Genomic DNA, 16,270 nt, shown 5'->3' on the forward strand with positions numbered 1-16,270 from the left:
AAGTTGTTTGCTTCACAGGAAAGCTAGTTAATGCATTGCAAAACTCTGAACATTAGAATTCTCTCTACTTTACATACTGTTTAACTGAAATATATGAAGAAACACAATGTGCATTTTAATAGTTACTCATGCAGTACTAATCAGTTCCTCTCTATACTCCCCCCTTCTCATTTAATTAATTTATTTCTCTGTGTGCTGTTTTAAAATTACCTAATTACCTGTAAACAAAAGAAAACATGTTTCTGGATTTTTTTAATGGCAGAGTTTAATTTTTACTAATCTTATTAAATAAGAATATTAATAAGAATTAGTTTTCATACAAAGAGAGAGTGCACTATAGAAAACATGAATACATTTAACCAGTGTAAAACAGCTTGGGCCATTTTCATTTCTACTGTGTATTATGTATTTTTTTTTAAGAAGAAAATCAGACATGGGAGAATTAATTTTAACTTCAGTGCTTATGAATTATTAATTCCCTATGACTGGAGTTATTTACATACTGAATAGTAGTTAGGCAAAGAGCAATTATAAAGAAGTAGCTTTGTCAGAGTTTAAGAAGCCAAGATAGCAGGTTGTTGCCCATTGGTGGTTTGGTGGTTTTTTTTGTAAAGGCTTATTTGGTTTGATGGACACAGTTCCATCAGTTTTCCCATGTGGATATATGCACTGTTACATGTATTCTTGCAAAGGTACTATTGTAACTTCGATATTCTCTGCTTTTATATATACCTTGACCCTCCAGCCACACTTTGTTTTGTGTTTAAACTATATATTGAATATTTCCTTTTGGACCACCAATATCTCAAATTCAACATCTCAAATTCAGTTGCTTTTCTGCAGCTCTGCTTCCCTTTCTGTTCATTGGAGTGACTTCTGTGTTGCTGTAACCATCTCCTGCTCATTCCTTCAGCCCTCCATTGACTGTTTGTTTTTCCATAAAATTCAGCTCTATTTGTTACTTTTTAGATTCTTAAATATCTGACTCCTAATTTCTTCTCTACTCTGCTTTTTTCCCCTATATTCTAGTCTGTACTGTCCCCTTGAGACTGTTCTCATTATTTCTTTACTCACCTTCCTCCTGTTCTTGGCCCATGGCCATGTCTGGCTGGGGAGGTTTACCCTTCTCAGATTGCTTCCATGGTTTGGTCAGTCTTTAGGGGAAGCAGATGTGTGTGTATATATCTTTGATCTGAAATCCTTTTTCTCATAATTCTTTGTTTGTACTTCTAAAAGAAATTGTGGTTTTATTTAAAGAAATGTACCTTCTTAATGTGTATCTCTGATCACTGTTATAACTATGTTTGCCATAACTTGTGTCTTAAGTTCTACATCAGTCTGCCTTTCACATCCTTCCTGGTGTGAACTGTCAATTACTTATGCCTTTTATGTTCTTTTCTCTACTTTTGCAAACAGTTATGCTCACCAGGGAATTTTGGCTCAGTTTCTAGAGCCAATGAGAAGTAATGTTGCTACCATGTGTGAGTTCTGTAGGAAGACACAGAATGCTCAGGTCTTATCTGCTGGACTTTATGCCATAGTTTTCAAGTCAAGTTGTAACAGTGCTGAGACATTAGTGATGCTATAAGCTTATAGTATTGTATGCGATATGAAAGTATCTAGAGATCTCTGATAAAAAGATCTCAAAAGCTATTCGAGACTTGTACAAAACTGCAAGAGAAAGAAGACAGTCTTGCATATTATTCTTTCCTTAATGCCAAACAGATTAGTGTAATGATAATGAATATCCAAGGAATTAAACATGATTTGTCAGTTGTTGCGAAGTGTTGCCTAGAATAGTAATCCATCATTACTTTTTCACAAAAGAAGCTTGATCTGTTAATGAGATCTCAGAGATATTACTATCTTCATAAAAATACTTATTGCCACTATTAACATAAAAGCAGTGTAAACCCTGGCAGTTTAGCAGGAGTTGAGACAGGACCTAACTAAGACTTTTAATGAGATTACATGGGTTTACAGTAATGGGTTAACTTTCCTCCTAGCTAGTCATGCATGACTATTCTGTTCTTCCCTGCAGTGTGCAACAAGCACTGTGCAACAAGCAGCGAGTCAAAATATGAAATGTTGGAAAGGTCACAATACTACAGGATGCCGCTGTCTTTTTCATCTGTCTTACAATTAGGGTATCTTGCTTTTGAAGCAAGAGTCATAATGAGGACTGTAATGAATACAACTTATATCTGTTCCTCTCACCCAGGAGCTAAAAACAAAGGACAGGTAAATTTGTACTAATGAGGGAGGCAGCTTTTATTTACGTGAACAAATGTTTCTCATTCATATAGTTGTGCTTATATTGGGAATTCTTCAAGAAAAAAAGGATTGCTAGACGGACTTCTAAATGAGGGGGGTTAATCTAAGACTATTTTGAGCCTTAATGTTTCTAAGGTTGAAAAAAGCTTGTTGAATTTGCATTGTTGTTTTTTTTTTGTTTGTTTTTCTCCACAAAATTGGTCAGGATGTCTATGATTAGGTTTAGATTCAGGAGACCCAGGTCCTGGCCACGGAACTCACATAGAATTTAGTGAAGATAATTTCTAGACCACTGATCTTGCTGGAAGATTTGAGAAAGGCATCTGTACAACTTCAGAGTTCTTCTAGATATTATGAAGCAATTTGTTGTGGTTAAATCCCAACTGGCAGTAAGTACCACTCAGCTGCCTGCTAACTCCCTCTCCCCTGGTGGGATGGGGAAGACAACTGGGAAAAGGTAAAACCTGTGGATTGAGATAAGAACAGTTTAATAATGGAAATTAAGCAAAATATAAGAATAATAGGAAATAGAGTGGATTAAACCCCAAGAAATACAAGTGATGCACAGTACAATTGCTCACCACATGCTGACTGATACTCAGCCCCACCCAAGCAGCTCCCAGACAACTCCTCCTGGTTTGTATACTGGGCATGACAGGCTGTGGTATGGAATACCCCTTCGGCTGTCCTGGCTGTGCTTCCTCCCAGCTTCTTGTGCTCCTCCTCACTGGCAGAGCATGCAAAACTGAAGAGTCATTGACTTAGGGTAAGCACTACATCCGTGTGTTAGCAACATTGTTCTTAGACTAAAGCCAAAGCATAGCACTGTTCCAGCTACTAAGAAGGAAATTAACTCTATCCCAACTGAAATCAGAACACAGTTGGTGAGGGAGTTGCTCTATTACTGAACATCTATGGGATGGCAGGGTTGGATTGTGTGTCTGCTGGCCTGGGACAATAGTAGGTTATTAGAATTAAAAAAGTACCTGTTCAAGGAGAACTACATCAACCAGTTGCTCTTAAAGGAATATGAAATGCAAGAGTAGAACAAACAAAAATGACAGTGGTCATTCTGTGAGGACTAAAACATTTATGGGATTGAGGTGTAGTGAGAGATTAGATTAATTCACATGAAGCCTTTTTGCTATTGGCCACAGCAGTGCCCTTGGGCAGTCTGAGATGGCTAGAGCAGATGACAAACACAGAGGTAGGTCTCTGCTGAGTGGCTGCAGCTACAAATAGGGCTATTGGAGCTCAGCTTTCAAGGTGTTATGTCTGTAAAGCTGCAACATTATTTTGGTTTTTGCCTCCTTGCAATTTATGGAAGAGTACATCTGAAAGATGGATAAGCTTGTGTATTCAGCCTTTGTGATAGCTGCAATGTAATGAAGCTCTGTAAGTCTGCTCAGCAACTCTGGCAGCTGTTTGTGAAATGGAGCAACATTTCTTTCTGTCATCCACTAACTCTCAGGACCAACTGTGGAAGAAGTCTTTTTGATGTGAATGGAGAATGGATGTAATGAAATATTTCTCATGGCTTCTTTTGGATTTGAATTCTCTGTTTTGTCTCACTATTTTGACTGTCTTTTAAACCATAGTTGCAGTAAACGTGGGTGACTTGTATCAGAGCTCCATTGCTATAAATCCTAATGTCCACTATATCTGTCATACTGTGCAATGTTTTCATGTCTTTCCACGCAATAACTGACGGTAACACCTGCAGTTCTGGTAATCAGGTAAACAAAATATAGAAATAATGTCATGAAACTTAGTTTAGTTTTGAAGAGCCTATGTTATCTTTTGTGTTGTTATCTGGATTATAGCAATACCTGCTAACCCCCAGCAAAATGAATAATCATTGCTTAATGCACCTAAGAAGAAATGAAGAAAAGCTGAAACGGAATTAGCCATCACGATTTTCCCATGGTTACGTAGCAGGTGATTAGCAGAACCAGAAATAAAATCCATGTCCCGCGATTTCGTGGTGTTTCCTGCTATCTGTGCTAACTTTCATTGAAAGTGTCTGACTGCAATGAATTATACTATTGAAGATTTTGTTTGTGGTTTCTCTGTAATAATTTGTAATTATTACATCAATTGCTTTCTTGCCATTGATGTTAAAAGCACTAAAGCATGTAAAAGCATAAACTAATCTATAATGTGTGAACAACAAGAGGTTCATACGCCATGAGCATTTGGTATAAATAAATATAAGACAATAAACACGAAACAAAATAAGTATTAGAAAGTTAATACTTCTAGTAAAGAAAATGCTAGTATTCAGGTTGCAAATTTCTTGTATATCATTCAGTGCTGGCTGGTTTTTATACACATCACTTTGGCAAATTACCTCATGTATCAGGGAATGCAGTGTACCTGATTAAGGGGCTAATCCTCTGCTTAGAGACTGTAACAAGGGAATGTTAGACCTTTGCTATATCTAGATAAACATCGGTGATGGAGAAAAGTCATGTATATTTTATTCTGATTCATGGCAGGCGCTTGATAGAGTGATAACATGAAGAAGTTCCAAGAGTGACTTTTCATAAGAGTTGCATACATATTGGAGTTATGTCAATAGCAGAATTTTGCAAAGATTTTAGTGAACACTTTATTTTTGGTGAAGAGGAAAAACATCAGGAACTTGCATAGATCAGCCATTTTTTTTGTTGTTGTCAGGCATGTGGTGTATATTTTTGACTGTGCATTTCATGGGAGGAAAAATGATGGATGATATACAAAAAATTTCTTTCCTGAGTTATGTTCTGCACTTTTCCTGCAAGCTGTAGCATACCAGAATTCATTCTTGGTCTTTATCTCACACAGCTCACAAGCTGAATCTTCATGATTATATGTAAAATGCTATGCATTGCCATCAAAAATCTTGTAGCCAAATCGGGATGTATTTCCTACAGAACATCTAAAGATCAGTGGAGGGAATCTTTCCACTGACTTCAGTGGGCTTTGAATGTCACTGTAACTCATTCTTTAAAGCATTACAAATGGAAGATCTGAAGGCAGGAGTGTATTTGCTTATCTCCTTAACCCCCTGAAATACTAGAGGTAGTTGAATTTTGATACCTTTTGACTTTCATGAACTTTTATCCTTACCTCCCCCTTTCCTCTTACCTAATTCCCACTCCCTCCCTCAGTTTGATTTCAGACCCCGTTCTTTTTCACCATGTTTTATATATTCTTCTCTCTCTCTCTTTCTCAGGCAGGAGGAAAAGGATCTGGTTAGCTTTACAAACTATGTTTCAAAAACAGATACGGAGTGTGTAGAGCTAAATAACTTGGGTATTTTGTATGCTGTAAAGATCATCCTTTGCTGAGTGTTCCTGAATTATGATTTTATTTTTTTTTGTTAGAGCATCCTTTTTTTAACACTTTCTCAGTGTAAGCCCTTTAAAAATTAAGCAGAGAACCAAGCTGATATTTCAGAACCATTTATGCTGATAAAATTAACACTAACATGTCCAAGTTCTCCAGTTTTTCAGGGGTACTAAGTAGCAATGGACTTCACTGTAGGTTTTGACCCTGTGTTTACACAATCCCTGAATGGAAAGGTATATATTCTTAAGGTTAAATCAGATAAACTATTTTTCTGCCATAATTAAAGTAGTGAGAAGCCGTTAGAGTTGTATAGAGTCAGTTATTTACCTAGTTGGTTGACTGACTGACTTTTTGATACTACATTAAGTGAAGAGGGAATACCAACATGATCTTTTTGGTCTTAGGTCACAGATGAAACAGTTTCCATAAAGGTTTTTCAGGTAATAATATTTGTTTGTCACTATTGTAGGTATGAAGGTATTAGTGTGAAGGTATCCTGATAATAAAGGGTTGCTGTATTAGGTTGCACTGTTGCTGTGAATGTTTCCTAATTGTCTCTGTTATGGTAGAAATCTGAAAAAGTGTAAATTGATGCTTTGCATAATTTATAAAAGCTGAATGTTTCCTAATTAGTTCTGTTAGGTTAATGATACTGCAGCCTCATTTTTCCATGGCCCTGAGCAATGACCTTTACCCTCCCCATTTTTAACACTTTCTTTTAGTTCAAAAACATGTGGTGACCTTCCGCATCTCAAATGATCTTTGGGATACACAATGCTTTGGAAAATGTTACAAATCCCTTTTCCCCTCTCCCTTTGAAAGTAAAGAAATGGCCTGCTTTATGCAGGCAGAGTAAAAGCCTGATTTATACAGATCCTCTGAAGAATGCTGGTGAAGTGCATTCCTTCAGTGTTTTCATAGAAACTGATGTGAGCTGCATTAGCGGAAGATGTGAAAATGGTGAGGTGGGGGAGAGAAAAACCTCTATCAAAAGGATTCTGAAATAACATTTTGCATCCTCGAGTAATTCCCAGCTCTCCCTGGCAACCATTCATTTCTTCTGAACAGCAGAAATTTGCAATATGAAAGTGGATTGGCTTGCTTTTCCCATGGGGCTCTGTATCTCTTCATCCACTACCTAGGGTAAAAAGCAATGCATACGTTTACAATATAAATGTGATTTAATCGACCTCTCTGTCAGCGAGAAATGGCAAGCATATCAAACAAGCCCAAGATGTTGGGAAGAAAAAAATCATAAATTATTCCAGTGATGAGTTTCTGAGCAGCATTTTGGACTACTAGATGATTCTATGTAAAGCTGTTCCTTGAAACAATAATTAAGATAATTCTGTGTGACAAGGAGAAAAATGTTCAGCTTTGTATGAAATGTGCTTTATGTTTAGAAAGCTGAATGTTCACTATATTGATCAGAATTTGCCTTAGCTGCCGCAATGCAAAGCTTAAACTAATTAAACGATTCACCATCTGTATATCTAAGTCCTTATTTATTTTATCCTCTGCAAAATCAGTTGGCTTCTAAATCAGGAAGATGGTAGGTTCTTGTATGGGTGAGTCTCTGTGGGTGGGTCTCTGTGGATGTATACTCTAAGGTCTACAATAACAGTATCTTTCTGAGCTGTAAATATACAGCTAGCTGGAAAAAAGGAAATTTTTTTTTTTTTATTATTATTTTGATTTCTGTTGCTTGAAAGACACTTGAATTTTCCTTAGACGATAAGCAAAAGGGTTATTTAGTGGAGAAGCACTCATAGAATCATTATGCCACTTGGTTTGTCTAAAAGAGTCTCTTCCAGAATTGTTTCCGATACATAGGCACAAATACACGTTTTCTTTATATGTCTTATTTCTCAAAAATATAGGAAAGGTGGATGAAGGTTTTTTTGCAGATGGGACAGTTCCCTACATTGGTATGATCCTGGCTGGTTCCTTTTCTGTGTCTCCCTCACTGAGAATTGAACTTTTTTTTTTGTTTGTTTTACCAGATTGTCTGAAGTCTCCTATGTAGGAAATCTCCATACAGGATTTTTGGTCCCTTCCAGATTTCTTTTTGTGTATACCAGAAAGATATTATGACTGAATTTTCAGGCCACTTCACCTTCCTGACTTTCCCTAGTTATTATTATTTTAAATGTTATGTCATTGCATATATCTCTTCACTATTAATACAACCAACACAGCAGTAGTTAGTGGAAAGCTTAATTTTACCTCATTCTCAAGACCAGAGATCTGGCACTTTGTTATCTTCTTTTAGTATATTTAGTCTTTTAATAGTGAAAATGCTTCCTTTTGACCCCTGTTCTCCATTGCAATACTTAATTTGTGCATTGTTTATTTTGGATTTTTCTCTTTTTTCCACAGCTAGGAATTTACAACTTTATTTATAGTTTCATCGCCATCATCACTTGCTTCACATCTGCCTAACTAACTAAGGTTTTGGTTAAAAACAATGATGATCTAGTGGTTTTTTTTCCCAAGTAATTTCCTACATTTTAATGTTTTGACCTGCTGTAGTATGTTTCTTTCAAACTCCTTTGACAGAATGTGTCATTTTTGAACTTTACATTTGGATTCTTGGCTCCAGCACAGTTTGAATTACTGCCTTTCTCCCCTTCTTGTGAATAAATTATAGTTCCTACCTCTTAGAGGATTGTCATACTGTCTCCTTCACTGACCTTATGTTCTTAATTCACTTGAAAATTTCTTGTTATTTAGCTTAACCTCTTGTGTAGCTTTGCTTTCTTCCTCTGCATTGCATTTTCTTTTTGTGCTCTCAGAACTTCGATATATAATCTTCCCAGTTGTCTTTTGTACCTGATGTTTTACCTCTTAAAGGTCTTTACAGCAAGGTTGATATCTCTAGTATCCTGGCAAGACTCCAGTTTAAGTAATTACATTCCATCTTTCTAAATTCTTCTTACCCTTTCAATTGAATGTGATGGTCCCTTTTCTCCTGCCCTTTGCTATTGTGTGCATTGGTAAGCAGTCCCTGGGCTTCAGCCTGCATCTTGCCTGCTATATTGTCCTGTCTAATACGGTTTGGGACAAAGGGGAAATTTAAGATCCTATTTATCATTATTTTAACAGGTAAGCCATACCTGCTTTATGCTTTACTTTTAGTGACTTACAGGTTGTTCTTATTCAGTCCTGCTTGCTGTCATTGCCATAGCCTTAATGCCCTGTTTGTCCTACAGGCCACTTTAGCAATACTATGGGTCTTTTGTCCAACACATTTTGCATGATACCTCCCCACCCCACTTTTTTTCCCTCCTCCGTTTTTATACCCAGTCTATCTTCTGTGCTTTAAAATAGTCTATTTCTAGTAATGTTCTCTCTGTTCATACAGGTCTCGCACTGCTCACAGATGAATGATGTGCATGTTTATCCTGTTCGCTTCACGATTACATGAGTATAATGCCTTCCCCTACTGCGTATGCCTTAACAGGCAGGCCAAACTCTGAGGGCCCTATGCAGACTTCAGCAGGCACAGGGTCAGGTCCATCTGTTTCTTTGATCTGTGTGTACGGTCCAAGGTGATATCACTATAGATACATGAGAAGATGGAAATGTCTTGGATCTCCTCAGTGCCCATTTTGCGCAGCAAAGAGGAGGGGATGCTTGTCACTTACAGTCCTGTTCTTTTCAATACAGGAGTGGATGCTGCAATGGGCTGTTATCTCTTGGTAACAATGAACAGTTGGTACTAAATACCTGTTCCCAAAACACTTTGGAGGCTGGGGGTAGAAGTACACTGATGAAGATCAGAAATAAGGTCCTCTGTTTTGTTAGTGCATTGGTCTCTCAGAAAGTGAAGGTGACTGTGCCACACTGCTGAGTGAGAGTCATGGCAAGTGAAATAGTGTGGAAGTGCCTCTTTGCCTGAGCTTTCGGTCTTTCTTTTAAAAGAAAGTTTTCTTCTAAAATGTACTGTGTCACAATGGAGAGATGCTGATGGCTTCTGGTGTAAAATAATCGTGTTGAGATGACATGCAGAATGAATTGGATGCTGATGTGTGCTGGGATGAACATATGGAGAAAGCTTCAGAGCTTGGCTATTATGTAAGAGTTTGGCTGGTTACTTGATATAACATGTACGAGTCATGCCAGCGCCAGCAATGAGATAATGAGGCTAGCTAGGTTTGGAGCAGCATAAACCTCTGGGACATCAGAAGGAAATTGTTTTTATCTCTCCAAACAGATATATGTTTTTGCTTAAGCAAGTACAGCTTGCATAAAATGCATGTGTCTGAGAGAAGGCAGCTACTGCTCTGCTAGGTATGGGATTATGGTCCAGTGTGATGTAAAATCTAGCAAAATCAATGGAAAGATTCAGATGGTGATTCTGTGCCTTAGAAACAGACCCATACTCATCAGAACACTTATCTCACAAACCCCTGTGCACAGAGTATTTTAGGGCTCATATTATTTTGTTCTTTAAATCAGTGTCTGTTAGCTATTTGCAGCAATTGACATATATAGTACAGTTTCTTTAAGCCTTCAGTGGTTGTCAGCTCAGAAAAAAAAAAAAAAGACTACATTAGTTCTTCATGTTAACATCAGCAGACCCTGTTGCAAAGAGTCGAATGTAGGGACTGGATCACAAAGAGTGATCAAGAGCAAGGTGTATTATTAAGGAAAAACAGTAATATATCTGTCATAACCAAAGAAACAGTCTATAGGCATGAGAGTATTTGTGTGACTGATGCATATCCATGTGACAGGGTGTACACTGTGTGACTGATTCAACGATAATAATTGAAGACTTATAGAGATGCAAAGCAGCATGGGGGAGAGCACAGCAAGTGGAAATTAAATACATGGTGGGGAGATATGTGTTTCTCTTGCTAAGTGGATTATTTACATATTCAAATCTAGATGTAGAACCTTCTCTTATTCAGTGAATTAGCTGTAGACAACAATAATGGGCTTTACCCTGCCCTTCCCCAAACTGTGGTACAGGGAAGGAAAGGCTATGCTGTTAGAGTCAGTTATTGTGTTTCCTTTCATTTTCATGAAAACAGTGCTAAAAAGAGACAGAGCTTACAAATCAGCAGTAAGTAGTAGGAAAACAATCTACTTGAACAATAAACACTGCAGCATTGCTAAAGAATACAGTTAGAAACCTGGCGCATTGTTGATATTGCTGTGAGCAGATGGACTATAAGCACATTCACTGCCAAACCTCCCTAAACCCCACACACCAGACATGGTTGCATGGCAGGACACTGAGTGAGCGGCAGCTTGCTAACTCCCCCCTAGTATTTGTTTGTTGGTTTTTGGGGTTGGTTTTTTTTTTTGTTTGTTTGTTTGTTTGTTTTTAATTCTGTGGATATATAAACTTTATATAAGTAAAAATATATAATCCTTTTGAAAAAGCTAATACCAACAGTGACATCATACTTATGTCATATAGATAACCTGCCACTTTGCTGATATTATTCATTGATGATGCAAACCATGGACCAATTTCTGATTGTCACAGGAGTGATAGTATCATCTGCCATAGGCAGTATCTCCTTCAGGGCATGACTGAGCAGCAGACCTGAGCACCACAGGGTGGATACAGAGGAAACTCTGCGTTCCTACCATCTGGTGGCCAGCAATTGTTTCTAAAAGCAGAATAGTGTTTCTCAACTGGTTGGACTGTGGCACTTGAAGAAGAATGAGGTTTATTTACAGTGGCTGTCTGCAAAAGTGAAAAGGACATTACTACAAGTCTTTTTATGATATAAAGCAAAACTGTACTCCACACACCGCCACCCTCAAGACCAAGTAGCTGTCAGCCTGTTGCTGCATGCAAATAGTATTTTAGGTTTTAATCTGTGGCGTGTTTTAATTCTAACTCTTATAAGTAATGTAAGACTGTTGTAGAAAAAAATCTTTTGAACAAGGATGCTTTGAAGCAGAAGCTTTTCTCTAGAATAGTAATTTTCACTATTGACTGTCAAGATCAGCAAAGCCTCCTATCTTCAGACACCCCCGTTGAAACGAGTGCTGAAAATATGCCAGGCACTAGCACAAAGAACCACAGGTCTTAAAAATAATCCTATTATAGTAGCAGTTCATAACCTTCATTTTGGATGGCATCATGCCATCTGGGCCAGTTCTAAATATCCTGTTAGACAATGTTGGTCAGAGTCTTTGGTCAGTCAAGTGATGTCAAAATTTTCTTTTTAAGTCTGATATAAAAAGTATTATTTCTAGTCCTTAGTAATGTTATTTTCTGATAACATGTAAGTACTGTGGTGCCTGCTTTCTAGGAATTTTTTTAGTTTTGAACACTTCTGTTTTCAATTTGGCTAGCAGGTATTGGAAAACATTTTCTGTATTTTCACCAGTTCACTTGGCACTGTGACATATTCTGGCAGATATGAGGGCAAGACAGAATGAGAAATAATAGTAGACTAAAACTCTGGAAGGACATGAGAGAGATTTCAAAAAATATGTAGGCAAGGAAGGGTGTAGCAGTTGTTAGTATCAACAGGTCTTATTCAAAAGTCAGAGTATAGGGGTTTTGAACATTTGCATCACTGTGCATCTGGGACCATATAAAATTTTACTGAAAATCAGAGTTTCAGTGTTCTGAAACAGCCCATTCATTTTTAACCATGGTTAATATTTCTAAATGTAAAGAAAAATTTTTGTAGCTAATATATGTACTTTGATGAAATCTTTAAAAATTACATAATCCTCTTAAGATGATTTAAAATGTTCTTACATATTTTAATAGCTTCTTGTAGCAGTTCTTCTGTGTAGTAAGCAAGGTAGACATTATTTACTATTCTCTAAACGTAACAAAAATGGAAAAATAAAAAGTCTAGTAATTGTAAATGAAGATGTATAACTTGCTGATGTGTTACCTTTCTCTAATCAGGACTTACGTGCACATGTGCACACATACCTACACACAACATCTGTGCAAGTGTGGATGGTGTCTCCTGAAACACACAGGACATTGCTCCTGTTAGAGAAGAGTTATTCCACAGGTAGTGGAAAGGCAATGCAAGAAAAACCTGTTTCAGGGATTCGACTACTCATCAAGAGAGAGGTTTTAGAAAAATAGCTGAGGTACAAATTGAAACAAATTTGGTGTCTGTTATTTACATTAATTCCCTACTATTCTGTCTTTTCAGACATGATCCACTTCTGTGATGGTGTTAAATCAGTCCATCATGGAAAAGTTCGGGCTGGAAAGTTAAGATCATCTAGTTCCAACCTCCCTGCCATGGGCAGGGACGCCTCACACTAGACCATGTTGCTCAAGGCTCTGTCCAGCCTGGCCTTGAACACCGCCAGGGATGGAGCATTCACAACTTCCTTGGGCAACCTGTTCCAGTGTTTCACCACCCTCACAGTAAAGAACTTCTTCCTTATGTTTAACCTAAACTTCCCCTGTTTAAGTTTGAACCCCTTGTCCTATCACTACAATCCCTAAGGAAGAGTCCCTCCCCCATCCTTATAGGCCCCCTTCACATGTTGGAAGGCTGCTGTGAGGTCTCCACACAGCCTTCTCTTCTCCAGGCTGAGCAGCCCCAACTCTTGCAGCCTATCTTCATATGGGAAGTGCTCTAGCCCCCTTATCATCCTTGTGGCCCTCCTCTGGACTTTCTCCAACAGCTCCATGTCCTTTTTATGTTGAGGACACCAGAACTGTACACAATACTCCAAGTGGGGTCTCACGAGAGCAGAGTAGGGGGGCAGGATCACCTCCTTTGACCTGCTGGTCACTCTTCTTTTGATGCAGCCCAGGGTATGGTTGGCTTTCCAGACTGTGAACGCACACTGCTAGCTCATGTTAAGTTTCTTTTCAACCAGTATCCCCAAGTCCTTCTTGGTAGGGCTGCTCTGAATCTCTTCTCCACCCAACCTGTTGGTGTATCGGGGATTGCCCTCACCCAGGTTTAGGACCTTGCACTTCACATTGTTGAACTTCATAAGGTTGGCATTGGCCCACCTCTCAAGCGTGTCCAGGTCCCTGTGGATGGCATCCCTTCCCTCCAGCATGTAAACCAAACCTCATAGCTCAGTGTCATCAGCAAATCTGCTGAGAGAACACCCACTTCCACTGTCCATGTCGCTGACAAAGATGTTGAACAGGATCGGTCCCAACACCAACCCCTGAGGGTTATCACTCGTTACCGGTCTCCAGTTGGACATTGAGCCGTTGACAACTCTTTGTGTGCGGCCGTAAAGCCAGTTCTTTATCCACTGGGTGATCCATCCATTGAATTTATGTCTCTTCAGTTTAGAGACAAAGATGTCATGCGGGACAGTGTTGAACACTTTGCATAAGTCCGAGTAAAAGACGTCAACTGCTTTGCCCCTATCCGTCATTTCTGGGGCCCCATCATAGAAGGCCACCAAATTGGTCAGGCATGATTTGCCCTTAGTTGTCTTTCACCAAGCACCTTGTTGTTTTTCATGTGCCTGAGCATGCTTTCCAGGAGAATCTGCTCCATGATCCTGCCAAGCACAGAGGTGAGACTGACTAGTCTGTAGTTCCCTGCGTCTTCCATATTCCCCTTCTTGAAAATGGGTGTTATATTTCCCTTTTCCCAGTCATCAGGAACTTCACTTGACTGCCATGATTTTTCAAATATGATGGACAGTGGCTTAGCAACTTCATTTGCTAGCTCCTTCAGGACCGACAGATAGATTTCATCAGGTCCCATGGAATTGTGTACATTCAGGTTCCTAAGATGAACTCAAACCTCATCCTCTCCTACAGTGGGCCTAAACCTGACTCTGCTACACTCTCTCCTTCCTACCTACCTGCTTCCAGTTTAAATAGATACTTCCCGAGAAAATAATACAGTGGTACTTGCACTGTTACATCTGAAGTTCTGTTATCAGTGAAAAGTGTGTGTATCTAAAGAAAGTAGCATAAACTGCTAACCATGAAGTGAAAAAACACTGTCAGTAGAACAGGTGACAAAACAAATTAAGTAAATGCTAGTTTGACCTCTTAGTGCATGCACAATTAATTCAAGCATTCTTTCTTCTATTAAATGTAAGCATAGTACACAGAATTCAGCATTCCTTGGTATGTTAGTAGATACGTTTGCTTATTAGAGCTTAGGTATCCAAGAAATTAATCATAGATACTGATGGTGTTATATTTGCTCTTAGTTCAGAGTTGATGTATCATATGATTCCAGATTTATCTGTCTGTCTTTCCATCAGTGTTGGCAAGTATTCTCTAGACATTTATAATTTTGAACTATCACAGTCCAGTGCATTTTCCAGGGACCAAAATCAATAATGATCTTGGTTTGAATATTTTTCTAGTGAGGTTCTTTTTGTAGATTCACACGTACAACTAATACATGTTAAAGATATTCAACTTGGCATTTTACAGGCTCGTTGACATATTAAATATAGGCATTATCCACGACTATTAACCTCACAACGATTAAGTAATAAAAATCCTGCATGCATATTTATTAGCTTAAAGTTATACTGAAACATGCAATATTGTAAAACAGTAAATAAAATACAGTATGTAAAAATACATCAAATTTGACAGAACTTCACCAATTTCCCTGAGTACCAAAATGCTTCACTTGTGATAAGCTGCCTAACTCAGAATTCATTTCCATTCATGTTTTGGGCCTCTTTGGAAACTTCTTGGCAGTGCACATCTATAGGACAAAGTTGGGACAATCCATTTAGATATTAGGAGGATGGCTGGTTGGTTTGTTTGCAAACCATGAGGGTGTTTTGGCACCCACAGTGTGTTTCAATGAGCTTGCTTTCTAGAGCTCCAGAAAATGGAGATGATCCTTCACTAAACTGAGTAAAGTCTGTTGGTTACTAGGCTGTCAGTTATGAAAGATTGTATTTACCTGTAGTTCCATTCATGGAAACAGGCTGTCTACTGCAGCCTCCTGCAGGAAGGAGACCTCCAGGGACAAAAGAAGGAACTTTTTTTTTCTCAGAGGTATTTGGTTTTGGACTGTCTGCAGTCTTGGAAAGATATCGCAGTGTCTTTTATGAGAATAACATGTTTTGAGCTTTTCTTTATGATCTTGATGTTTCTTGGAACATCTGTCCCTTTTTAAATGATAACTCAAGGACAGGGGATTTTACATTTAAGCTACTTGCATCTTAATTACTATTTAATTCTGTTCCTTAGGTGGCTGTAGCTTATTTTCTTACTACTTTTTTCTCTTCTTTGTTATATTATCATCAAACTTCTCTTGAAGCTGTTTCTCTTTGGACTGCTTGCTTTCATGAATATGGGTACCATCCTGAAAACAAGTTTTCTGATCCACAGGCACTTTAACTCACTTCTAGACTCCTCTGATCGTTAGAGACTCTATTCACAAAGGGGAAAAGTACAGCTGAAAGGAAAAAATCCCCTTGGTGACTTCTAGAGGAAATGGGCCATTGAAAGGGCAAAGCAGAGATACTGCATCTCTCAGTAATCCAGCCAGAGATTAATAGCCAAGATAAAAATAGAAAAATATAATTATTCTAACTTCATTGCCTCTCTTAGAAAATGTAAGAGCAGGCAAGACCTTCACAACCCTGATTCCCAGGTTTGTATCTCCCGATCAAATTTGCGTGACTTGAAGCACATGGAAGCTTTGGTAGTAAAACTAAGTGAATAATTCATGGTGAATAGCTTTTTTGATGAATTACT

General features: G+C 38.3%; 1 long non-coding RNA gene across 1 annotated transcript; it reads right to left on the reverse strand.

The window, feature by feature from the left end:
* Positions 1-2,808: 2,808 nt before the first annotated feature.
* Positions 2,809-10,568, reverse strand: LOC115608401. The gene is made up of 3 exons (XR_003991530.1): positions 10,558-10,568; positions 5,952-5,954; positions 2,809-2,890 (listed from the first exon to the last, which is right to left on the reverse strand). It is a non-coding gene; the product is annotated as an uncharacterized LOC115608401 (long non-coding RNA).
* Between the last annotated feature and the right edge of the window lie 5,702 nt (positions 10,569-16,270).

This window comes from Strigops habroptila, chromosome 5 (genome assembly GCF_004027225.2).
Source record: "Strigops habroptila isolate Jane chromosome 5, bStrHab1.2.pri, whole genome shotgun sequence".
Taxonomy (NCBI): domain Eukaryota; kingdom Metazoa; phylum Chordata; class Aves; order Psittaciformes; family Psittacidae; genus Strigops; species Strigops habroptila.